This window comes from Cupressus sempervirens, chromosome 5, assembly GCF_028749045.1.
Source record: "Cupressus sempervirens isolate cs-2001-9-10 chromosome 5, ASM2874904v1, whole genome shotgun sequence".
NCBI lineage: Eukaryota > Viridiplantae > Streptophyta > Pinopsida > Cupressales > Cupressaceae > Cupressus > Cupressus sempervirens.
The window spans coordinates 606,448,969-606,461,261 of record NC_143122.1 but is presented as its reverse complement, the minus strand read 5'-3'; the positions used below and the strand labels follow the sequence as shown (position 1 = coordinate 606,461,261).

The 12,293-nt window shown below is 41.9% G+C and overlaps 1 pseudogene; it reads right to left on the bottom strand.

Moving 5' to 3' along the window:
• Positions 1–1,565: 1,565 nt before the first annotated feature.
• Positions 1,566–12,293, bottom strand: part of LOC149557356 (uncharacterized) — a 124,092-nt pseudogene continuing 113,364 nt past the window's right edge.

Below are 12,293 nucleotides of genomic sequence, written 5' to 3'. Positions count from 1 at the left end.
TTGTTTGTGGTATGATTTAGTTTGAGGCTTTAAAACATGTGTGTCAGTTGCAGGTTGTGTTTATGCATTGCGCAATGGGGGCAATGGGTTAGTACATGTTCCACCAGAGATCCCTAAAAAGACTTTGGGTGTACTTATACCTCTCCAAGGTGTATATGACATTTGTTCCATCATGACTATGGAAACTACACCTATTGTTCTAATGTCTCTAGTCTACACAAAAGAGTCATGTCATTTATGCTTCTATAGCATATAATGCATAAACTCATTTGCAAAATCAAAGTAAGGTGTGCTCTTTTATATAAACACAATTGAATCTTTTGGTATCATGTAGTTAGGGTTCATGTAGTACAGGGTTTCATTAAGTCATGCTTGAGACAAGGGTCCTGTTTATTCCCTCCCCCCCCCCCCTCCTATGCTACGCTACCTGGTTCTTACAAGTGAGGAATTTTGACACATGTCCATTCATTAGGTTCATTTCACTTTGCATTATTAGTTATTGACATTTTAGGATACATTCATTATTCATTAGGCATTTTTATTCATTATTATATTGCATCATTCATTGATTACATTATTTCATTACATGCATCCATTATAAACAGTGGCATATACATCATAAAATCATCTCATAATACATATAGTGCATCCATACATGTAAAAATAACACAATGCATACATCTCATAGTCACTAGCAAACCTACATCATACACATGTTAGGCATCATATACATGCAATATCACATCACACACATCCTACATCACAAATATTAGTATCCACATCATAGATATCATCTGCATAATCATAATCATCCATGTACACATAGGCCCATCGAATCATGTCATATATATATATCGAAGAATCAATGTCTATGTAGTCCATATACAAAAAGAATCATATAGAACCATTGTGAACAAATGCATCATCAAAAACCCACTGCATCTGCATCTCTGTCAAAACTACTCACTATACAAAATCTAGAAGCTAAGCTATGAGGGTCCAGCCCCCCTGTACCCATGCCTCGGGGAAGTCGGTGCTGTCCCATGGATTATTTTGATCTATCCCTACCCCCTGTGGTCCACAAGCTCGAGGCTGCCTAAAAATCAGACTGCCACTGGTCGGCCGACACAACATCATGATAGAACAACCTATAATAGGCCGCCTCTCAGACTGTTTGTGTCTCTACCTGGTGAGCCACCATCGCCTCCTAGATGATCGCCATTTCTGCTCTCGATTGTACTACTTGCCTGGCTATGTCTTGCTACTGGAGGTACTCATCTAATTGTGCCTGATGGGTGTCCCTCTCTATCTATAGTGTCGCTACCTCATGTTGGAGGGCCTTTATCTTTGTATGGTCCTCCACATCCTCCCTCATTTGAACATTAGAAAACTCCCCCACATTCATCCATGCCTATAGGGCCACCAAGGCCTCTTGTGCACTATCTGCTCTAGCCCTCTCTGCTTGCATCTCTACCTGTAGTGCTGCTAGTGCCTATTGTCCACTGTCAGCCTGTGCTTGCTCAACCTATATCTGACCTTGGAGTCTAGTAACCTCCATATGGAGACTATCCCACTCCACCCTCACCATATCTACATCCTTTCACCCTCGTGTCCCTTATACCTACATCCCTGGTGGCCCCTGTACCTATGGCCTTGGCAGCATCTGCACCTATGGCCCCTGTGGTGGCCCTTGTGTTAGTACCCTCCTCATTTAGGCTCTGTGCCTCTGTGGCCCCTCCTATGCTCCCTATGTTGGGAATGACATCATCACTACCTGCCCCCAATCCCTAGCACCATCACCATCTCCCCAAGCCTACTTTACCAATGATGGTGCCCCATGCACTGTCAATCTAACAAGTTGATGAGCTGTCCACCACTGTGCATATGATAGTGTCATCCCTGCATCTCCCTGATCTTTCCTATGAACCCAAGGCATTAGCTGCATCGATTGCTAGGAAATTTTTGTTAAGTGCAGGTTAGTCCCATGACCCCATAACCTACCATACTCATGAGACACCACAGGGTATAGAAACCTGTCAGGTACTACATCCTGAATCTTGCCAAATTGCCTTCGCACCCTAGAGGGCATATATCTCATGATCACATGCATCGAGCATATGATGACCCAATAGTCTATCTGCGTATATGGGAGGTACCTCTAGTCCTCTGAGTCATCTTCTCCCCCAGCTGCCAACATGTTGCCCCATCACTCTACACCGTCATATGGGGTCTACTTGAACATAATAATCTCATCCAGGCACCGATGCCACAATCCCACTAAATTTATGGCTTTTTACTGGATGGGTGGCCTATATCTGCATGTGAATGGCTCCTCAAGCTGCTGTGTCTCCCATCTAGTGGTTGGCCATGTGACACTAATATGCTCCTAGGACCATACCATTAGTAGTGTCAGTCCTGACCCCATGGTACTCTGTACCCTGTATGCACACATGTGCAGGTTATGATACAGTTTTGCCAAAATCTTTTGCCCCCAGTAATAAATTGCTCTGTCATCTTGTAGTAGGGTGTTGAGCACCCATGTCCATTCGATCGAAAAACCATGCCCAACATGGTTTGACACCATCCTCTAGATGAGTGATGCTAGGTATATGGCTAATCGGGTCACTCTTTGCTCCAATGCCTAACTCCAAGTGGGCTAGGATCTTTGAATGGGGAGTCTCTATCAATGTCGCCTAAAGCACTCCCTAGAAAGGGATCTACACCCTCTAGTACGTACTCAGGATACATCCCCCAAATAGGCACTTGTAGTATCCTCCAAATGTCCAATAGTGTAACTGTAGCCTCCTCGATTGGCAAATAGAAGCTAGACATCGGTGTGTGCCATCACTCTATTAGCGCTGACAGCTGCACTGTAATGTCCCCATTTTAGCAGTTGACCAAGTGTGTGCACGTTAGCCTTGTTCTACATGGTCCCGAGGGCTAACGAAGGGTTTAATGGGACCTTGGAGTGTTTTGGCCCCTGTAATGTCCCCATTTTAGCAGTTGACCAAGTGTGTGCGCGTTAGCCTTGTTCTACATGGTCCCGAGGGCTAACGAAGGGTTTAATGGGACCTTGGAGTGTTTTGGCCTAGTCATTTCCAGTTTGGGCCAAAACGAAGTTGATTTACTTAGTTTCAGGCATACTTACTATTTTTAGTAAGTCGGCAGGACACAGTGCAAGTCAATTTTGGTGATTGGATTCGATACTCCTCGGTGAGAGCTTTCTGATGAGCTATCACTCGCATTATTCAGAGTCTGATTGCTAATACATTTTAATGCCTAAAGTTTTATTAAAGTAACGTCTAATTTAATTGTAAAATATTAAAGTGTTACTTTAATATTTATTTTATGGTGATGTGTACCCAAGGGAGACATAAGGGGTATTTTAATATATGTTTTATATTACACATCTTTTATCCCACATTGCCCATAAGAGTTGAGGGGACCCGTGGGAATAGAATAAAAGGAAGCATTTGTGGCTTCATTAGATAGGTTGAATATGAGAAGAAATTGGTGTGTGAGTTGCAGCTTTGTTTTTGGCATTTGAGGATGTCTATCCTCTCTTGTAACATTCTAGACGTCATTCCCTTGGGGTTTGGCCTTTGGAATTCTTTCTTATTGGCTTCATTATTAGGCAGTTTAGTTGCATTTCCGGCTACAGGCAGATTTGATATTTTGCTCATATCTTCTTCACTACTTGTCCGACGCTTATGCCGCTTGGAGGGAATGGTATTATGAAGGTAGTGGACTGATTGGAGGACAAAGTATTGTAGCAGCAAGTTCGTAAGCATGGGCTGGAGTATTATGACAATATTGCTGAAGTAATTAGTGAGTTGATAAATCTGCTATGTATTTGATTTTATGAATTCTAAAAATAACATTTTGTTAGCAGCAGTTCATTTCCACTTTGCATATCATTGTAGTTGCTTTCTTGTTTATGTTGTATGATACCAATTCCATGCACGAAACACAACAAACAATAAATGTTTGATTTTCGGAATTATAAGGGGTTTAAAACATTAAACGGAGAAATAAGAAGTTGAATGCAAACTGTTTGACATAATTCCTTTCAGCAATTTGGTTTAGTTTTTTGGGACATCCAGGGGTGCCCATTACAGTGGTATCAGAGCTATAAGTCCTGCCATCCTGTTTGGAACAGCCGGATAGAGGGAAAAGTAAGTAAAACAAAACACAGGCTAAGCATTTATGTTTGAGCATGCGACAGGGGTCTTATAATTTCCGCGATACCAGAGCAAGACAAAATCGAATTTCAGACTTGCAAAGCAAACAGTCTAGTACATCCGTGCAGGGGGACATTGAATTCAACTATACAGACACAGAGGAGATATTCTGTGATCAGGACAATAATATGGGTGATCGAGATGACAGGAATACAGGATTAGGCGAAGGCAGAAATGCTGGTCCAGATCAAGGGGAGGTACTGTTCCGACAGTTACTGGATATATTAGAGCAGGGGCAACGTATGCAGTAGGAGCAGAATAGGCGAATGGACATGATGTTGCAGCTCATGGCTAGACAGATGGGTGTCAATATTAATCCAGGTGATGCCAACAACAGAAACAATAACAATGAGGAAACAATAACAACGGGGGAAACAATAACCATGAAGGCCAAGGCAACAACAATGGTCCTGAGAATAACATTAATGGTAATAATGGACACGACAACAATGGGAATGAGGCTGATAACTTTAGACACGTTGCACGCCCAGCACGGACTGTGAGCTCGAGACCTCTTCTACCCACTTTTCCACCCAGAGATCCGGTTCATCCAGTAAACGAACCACAGATTACCGAGTTACAGGATCAGTTCAGGAGGGACTGGGAGGCTAGTGGACCAGAGTTTCAGGCGAATATTTCTCTTAGAGATTATATGGACTTGAGGATGAGACACATGCCTAAAGCAGGAGGGAGGAATCAAAACTTTGAGCTGAGGAAGAAAGTTGGAAAACTTTCTTTACATTATTATGATGCTTCAGGGAAGATGACTGCACGAGCTTGGGTGCAGAAGGTAGATACATACTTGCAGCTTAATCCTATGCCTGAGGAGGAGGCTATCAAGTATGCGGCTATGCACTTGGATGGCATTGCACATGAATGGTGGCATCATGGCATGGTGACTTTGGGGCATAATCAGATTACATCCTATGAGGAATTCACCGAAACATTGATTGGGAGATTTGACACTAAGGATCCCGAGTTACATTTCAAGGAGCTAGCACAGTTAAAACAGTCAGGTTCTGTGGATGCTTACATTGCCGAGTTTCAGCGCTTGTCTGTACTTGTTACTGATATCTCTCCTAGGAGATTGGTGGTGTTATTTTGTGATGGTCTTGCTGATCCATTACGAGGTTGGGTGAAGGGACATGATCCACTCACGTTAGCTGAAGCAACTAAAAAGGCACGAGATTTAGCCCCTTCGGTATACAAAGGAAAAAACCATTCAATAGATTCTTCCTACCGCAAGGACAAAGACAAAAAATAATTTCAAAAAGAGTATAGCAAACCCAAAGAAGGATCAAAAGGACTAGACAATGAAACCTTGAATGAACTTCGAAAGAAGAAGCCGTGCTTCCATTGTAGAGAGCCTTGGGACTTATCTCATAAATGTTCTCTCAAGGCTAAGGCAAATCATATGGAGTATTTTTTAGCAGAAGAGTCAGAGTCAGAAGAGGAGGATCAGCACTCCGATTCAGATGAGGGTAACACTATAGAGGAGAGCAACATTCCTAAGGATGATAGATCGTTGGCACGCTTGACAGGGGCCCAAAAGGCAATCACATTTAAGGTCAGGGGTACTATCCAGGGGCAGAAAGTGATATCTCTTATTGACACTAGGGCTACACATAACTTCATAGATGCACAGTTGGTAGCCAGGAGAGGGTTACAGACAGAGGAGCATGATGGGTTTAGAGTCATGGTGGCTAACGGTGATAAGTTATTATGCACTCGAAAGATATCTAAGCTTCGCATCAGGTTTGGAGATGGCTACAAGTTGGAAGATGAGTTCTATGTTGTGGACATGGGAGATTATGATGTCATCCTCAGCATGACATGGATGGCTTCACTAGTTGAGTTCACACTCAATCTAGCAAAATTGGAGATGAGATTCCAGCATGAGGGGAGAACTGTGGTACTTAGAGGGCTTTCAGATGGAGGTTGCAGAATAGTGTCCTTGAGGAGAATGTAGAGACTTTTTCGTCATGATGACATAGAGTGGGCGGCAGAGTGCCACATTATGCCAACTTCACCAGAGCCACAAGAAAAGAGTCATCCACTAGATGTCCAGAAGATACTTGATAGACACTCTAAAGTATTTAGCGATATTCCTCATGGGGTTCCTCCTGACAGAGGGATGGAACATGTTATTGAGCTCGAGGAGGGAGCCAAACCAGTTATGATTACTCCCTATCGTCATCCTAAGAAACACAAGGATGAGATAGAGAAGGCGATTAAAGATTTGTTGGAGATGGGGCATATCAGGCCCAGTAAGAGCCCTTTTGCTTCAGCAGTAGTATTGGTAAAGAAGAAGGATGGGACAATGCGCATGTGCATCGATTACAGGGCACTGAATAAGAAAACAATTAAAAACAAGTATCCCATTCCTAGGATTGATGAGCTGATTGATGAGTTGCATGGGGCATGCTTCTTCACCAAAATTGATTTGCGATCTGGATACCATCAGATCAGGATGAGAGCAAAGGACATTGAGAAAACAGCCTTCCGATGTCACTATGGCCACTTTGAGTTCATGGTTATGCCATTTGGTCTAACCAATGCACCTGCTACATTTCAAAGTTGTATGAACCAGGTATTCAGGAAGCAGCTGAGGAGATTTGTCTTGATCTTCTTTGATGACATCTTGGTCTTCACTAAGACCTGGGAGGAGCACTTACATCATCTGGAGGAGGTGTTATCTATTCTGGAGAGAGAGTCATTGTATGCCAAGGAATCTAAATGTGAGTTTGGCATGACTGAGCTCCTTTACCTGGGGCATATCATTAGTGCAGATGGCGTTCGGGTTGATCCCGAAAAGATTAGAGCTATTGTAGAGTGGCCTACTCCCACAAACCTTATACAGCTTAAGGGATTCTTTGGTTTATGTGGTTTTTATAGAAGGTTTGTTAAGGGATTCTCACAGATTGCTACACCCTTGACAGATCTTACCAGGAAAGGAGCCTTTGTGTGGACAGGGGCAACACAGAGGTGTTTTGAGCATTTCAAGCAGGTAATGTCTTCATGTCCAGTTCTAGCTCTACCGGATTTCACAAAGCCTTTTGAGCTTCATTGTGATGCATTAGGTGATGGGATTGGAGTAGTATTGATGCAGGAGAAGCATCCCATTGCATTCGAGAGTAGGAAGCTCCGAGGAGTTGAGAAAAGTTATTCTGTCTATGACCGGGAGATGTTGGCCATAATGCATGCATTGGCCAAATTTCGATCATATTTGGTAGGTGGACGTTTTGTGATCAAGACTGATCACAACAGTATTAAATACTTCATGAGCCAGCGTGATCTTAATGACCGACAACAAAAATGGGTGACTAAATTGCAGGCTTATGACTTTGACATAGAGTTTGTCAAAGGTAAAAAAAATGTGGTGGCTGATGCCTTATCTTGGAGACCTCACTTATGTGCTCTGGCAGAGATTTCAGGAGATTGGAGAGATCGGATTATAGCAGAGTATGTCAGAGATGCTTGGGCTTCTGGATTGATTTCAGGTACCATACAGGATGATCGCTATGAGGTGATAGATGGATTGATCAGAGTTCAGGACAGGGTTTATTTGATTCCGTCATCACATTTGAGAGAGGCGATATTGAAGGCATTTCATGATGCACCCACAGCAAGACATCCGGGGGTCTTCAAGACCTACAGGCAGATCCGAGAGCGATTTTCATGGAAAGGGCTCAAGGATGATGTTCAGAGGTATGTCAGGGAGTGTATGGTTTGTCAACAGAATAAGGGAGAACACACATTTCCTACAGGTTTATTACATCCCTTGCCCATTCCTGATAGGAAATGGGAAAGTATTTCGATGGACTTCATCACTGGTTTACCACGAGTGCAGGGAAGGGATTGCATCTATGTGGTGGTGGACCGCTTGATGAAGTTTGCTCACTTCTTTGCTATTCCGTCCACTTACACAGCAGCACAGGTGGCAGATCTTTTCTTTAAAGAGATATTCAGGTTACATGGGCTGCCCAGATTCATTGTCAGCGACCGGGATAGTAAGTTTATGAGTGTTTTTTGGCAAGAGTTGTTTAGGTTGTGTGGTACAGATCTTACACCTAGCACTAGTTATCATCCGCAAACAGATGGGCAAACAGAGATTGTGAATAAATGGGCGGAAGGATACTTGAGGAACTATGTAACTACACAACAAAAGGCTTGGATCAGATGGTTGCATATGGGAGAGTATTGTTATAACACCACTTATCATATGTCCATCAAGATGACTCCTTTCATGGCACTCTATGGTTATGAAGCACCTAGCTTCATGGATTTAGTTTTGGGGGACAGTAGAGTGCCCAAAGCCAAAAACTTATTGCAGGATAGTCAGGACATTCTGAAAGTGCTCAAAGAGAATATACAACAGGCCCAGAATCAACATAAATTGTATGCTGATCAGCACCGAATAGAGCGTAGCTTCGAGGTAGGGGATATGGTTTACTTGAGGCTACAACCATATAGATAGTCATCGCTCAAGAAGAGCAGAGCTGAAAAGTTAAAACCTAGATTTTATGGTCCCTACAGGGTGATTCGCAAAGTGGGCAAAGTCGCCTATGAGCTTGAGCTTCCAGAGGGCAATCGAGTGCACAATGTGTTTCATGTGTCTAGGCTTAAGAAAGCCATTGGTCAGAGTGTAGTGCCTTCTGCAGATTTACCCCCTTTGGATGAGGAGGGGAAGCTTGTGTTAGTACCTGAGGCTATTGTGGATACCAGAGAGAGGAAGCTTAGAAACAGGATAGTGAAGGAGTATTTGGTCAAATGGAAAGACCTGCCGGAGGAAGATTCTACATGGGAGAGTGAGTAGGTTATTCAGCAGGCTGGACTGAGATTGCTTGAGGACAAGCAATTTCAAGGGGGGCGGACTGTAATGTCCCCATTTTAGCAGTTGACCAAGTGTGTGCGCGTTAGCCTTGTTCTACATGGTCCCGAGGGCTAACGAAGGGTTTAATGGGACCTTGGAGTGTTTTGGCCTAGTCATTTCCAGTTTGGGCCAAAACGAAGTTGATTTACTTAGTTTCAGGCATACTTACTATTTTTAGTAAGTCGGCAGGACACAATGCAAGTCAATTTTGGTGATTGGATTCGATACTCCTCGGTGAGAGCTTTCCGATGAGCTATCACTCGCATTATTCGGAGTCCGATTGCTAATACATTTTAATGCCTAAAGTTTTATTAAAGTAATGTCTAATTTAATTGTAAAATATTAAAGTGTTACTTTAATATTTATTTTATGGTGATGTGTACCCAAGGGAGACATAAGGGGTATTTTAATATATGTTTTATATTACACATCTTTTATCCCACATTGCCCATAAGAGTTGAGGGGACCCGTGGGAATAGAATAAAAGGAAGCATTTGTGGCTTCATTAGACAGGTTGAATATGAGAAGAAATTGGTGTGTGAGTTGCAGCTTTGTTTTTGGCATTTGAGGACGTCTATCCTCTCTTGTAACATTCTAGACGTCATTCCCTTGGGGTTTGGACTTTGGAATTCTTTCTTATTGGCTTCATTATCAGGCAGTTTAGTTGCATTTTCGGCTACAGGCAGATTTGATATTTTGCTCATATCTTCTTCACTACTTGTCCAACGCTTAGCCGCTTGGAGGGAATGGTATTATGAAGGTAGTGGACTGATTGGAGGACAAAGTATTGTAGCAGCAAGTTCGTAAGCATGGGCTGGAGTATTATGACAATATTGCTGAAGTAATTAGTGAGTTGATAAATCTGCTATGTATTTGATTTTATGAATTCTGAAAATAACATTTTGTTAGCAGCAGTTCATTTCCACTTTGCATATCATTGTAGTTGCTTTCTTGTTTATGTTGTATGATACCAATTCCATGCACGAAACACAACAAACAATAAATGTTTGATTTCCGGAATTATAAGGGGTTTAAAACATTAAACGGAGAAATAAGAGGTTGAATGCAAACTGTTTGACATAATTCCTTTCAGCAATTTGGTTTAGTTTTTTGGGACATCCAGGGGTGCCTATTACATGCACTGAATGTGCTTGCAGGTCGGGTCACTTGTGCACATGCTCCAGTCCACAGAGTCAGACATGTCCCCACTCTACCTCTTTCAACCTCTCCTCCAACACCATGGTCGAAGGATAGTGCTCCATTGATTGAAACACCACGGTCTCCTCCTACATCATAGACATTCAGATGGTTAGTTTCCTCTATCTTATGACCGCCCCCTATCTGGGGCATCCTCTCCTACCCTTCGTCGATTTGTCCCAATCGGCATAGATGCTAATCTACATAGACGCCAGTTTGTGTAGACACTAATCAGCACAGATGCCAATTTGTGTAGATGCCGATCAGTGTAGACATTGATCAACATAGATGATAGTTCTCAGAGATGCCATTTTGGCATCTCTGGCAGTTGTGTAGATGACAGTTTTCCTGTTGGTAGTTGGCATTTGTCATTTGTGGAGATGACGACTTGTCAACCATCATCTCTGCTTGCCATTGTCACCCCTTTGTTGTTTGTGTAAATGATAGGATGTATCCTATCATCTCTGCAGACCCCTTTTCCTCCTTTTATCATTTGCACAAATGATATGATAGATCCTGTCATCTCCGCAGATGTCGTGGTCATCATTTTGTCAACTATGTAGATGATAGGGCAGAGACTGTCATCTTCACCTCGATCACTTTTGTACCCTATTTAGGATGTAATAAATGCAACCTAAGCTATCATAATGCAAAATCAATAAGATTGGTTAGCCAACTCATTGGTGGGCCCATCTTTGCCAGTCTTTGGTGCTCTTGGATGTGCTCACCAAGCTATAATTGATTGATAGGGTCTATCTTTTTCTCTGCTCACTCTACTTCTTTGCTCTCTAGGTGTGCAAATGACCCTTCCTTGAGCCCCTTAGAGGCTTATATAGGCCTTCCAAGGAATCCTTTTTGAGCCTGTGTCTTTTCAAAGCCGCATCAGTCCCTTGTTTTTACCTGCAAGTCATGCAATGTCTTCATTAACATATTTTCTTTTCATTTCTTTTCTTCCAAAGACCTTTTCCCAAAAATTGCCCAAAATTTATTTTTTGTGCAATTTTTATGAGGGGGCAACCCTCCTCCTCTGTCATCGCTTTGACACCAGCCCTAGGACTCCTATCCTTTTCGGGGCAACCTATATTTTCTTTTTTTTGATATAATGTTGTTCTGACATCATATCAAAGAGGGGCAAAATGTAGACGCTAAAAACTATCCCAAACACTATATTAATTTATTTAATATTGCCCTTGACATTATAACTAATTATTTATTAATTAATTATATTTTTCATATTCTTGTACTTATTTAAATAAATTTATTTAATTAAATAAGTTCACTTTTCTTATGTATTTAAATTTAATTTAAACACTTCCATCCCTAATGTATTAAATCCCTTTTTAAAATAAATTCTATTTATTTAAATACCTCCATTCCATTAATTTCTCTAAACCTGTGATTAACTTAAATCATATTTAATTTAATCTTAAACCTAGCTTAAGAACTAGTCTACAACCATCCCTTTCATCCTTCTAAGCCTACCCATGACTTAATCCCACCTAATTACCCTAAACACCTTGCTAAACCCCCTTTTAATCCTAATTGTGTACTCACAAATGTGTGAGGAACACTCACACTTTCCACACCCCTCATGCCTTCCACACCTCTTACAACTTTGTGCCCCACTCCTTTCTTCAAGTTTGCTCACACATGTGTGAGCAAACTTTGAATGTTGACCACTTGCATGACTTGCCTACTTGTTTCTCATGTGGCACCTATATGGATGCCACATAGATTCCACCTCACCAAGGCCTCTCTCAAGCCTATAAATAGAGCCATTGTCTCAAGCATTTTCATCTCCCTCATATGCATTGTTATTATGTTAGTTTGTTTCTAGAGCTCTTAGTGATTTTCATAGTTGCATTGTTACTAACTCTTGGTAGTTGATAGATTTCATTTTATTTTGCATTGTTAGATTAGTTTCTTTCTTGCATCCATCTCCATATCTTTTGAATTCTCTCAAACATGGCTACTTCCATAGC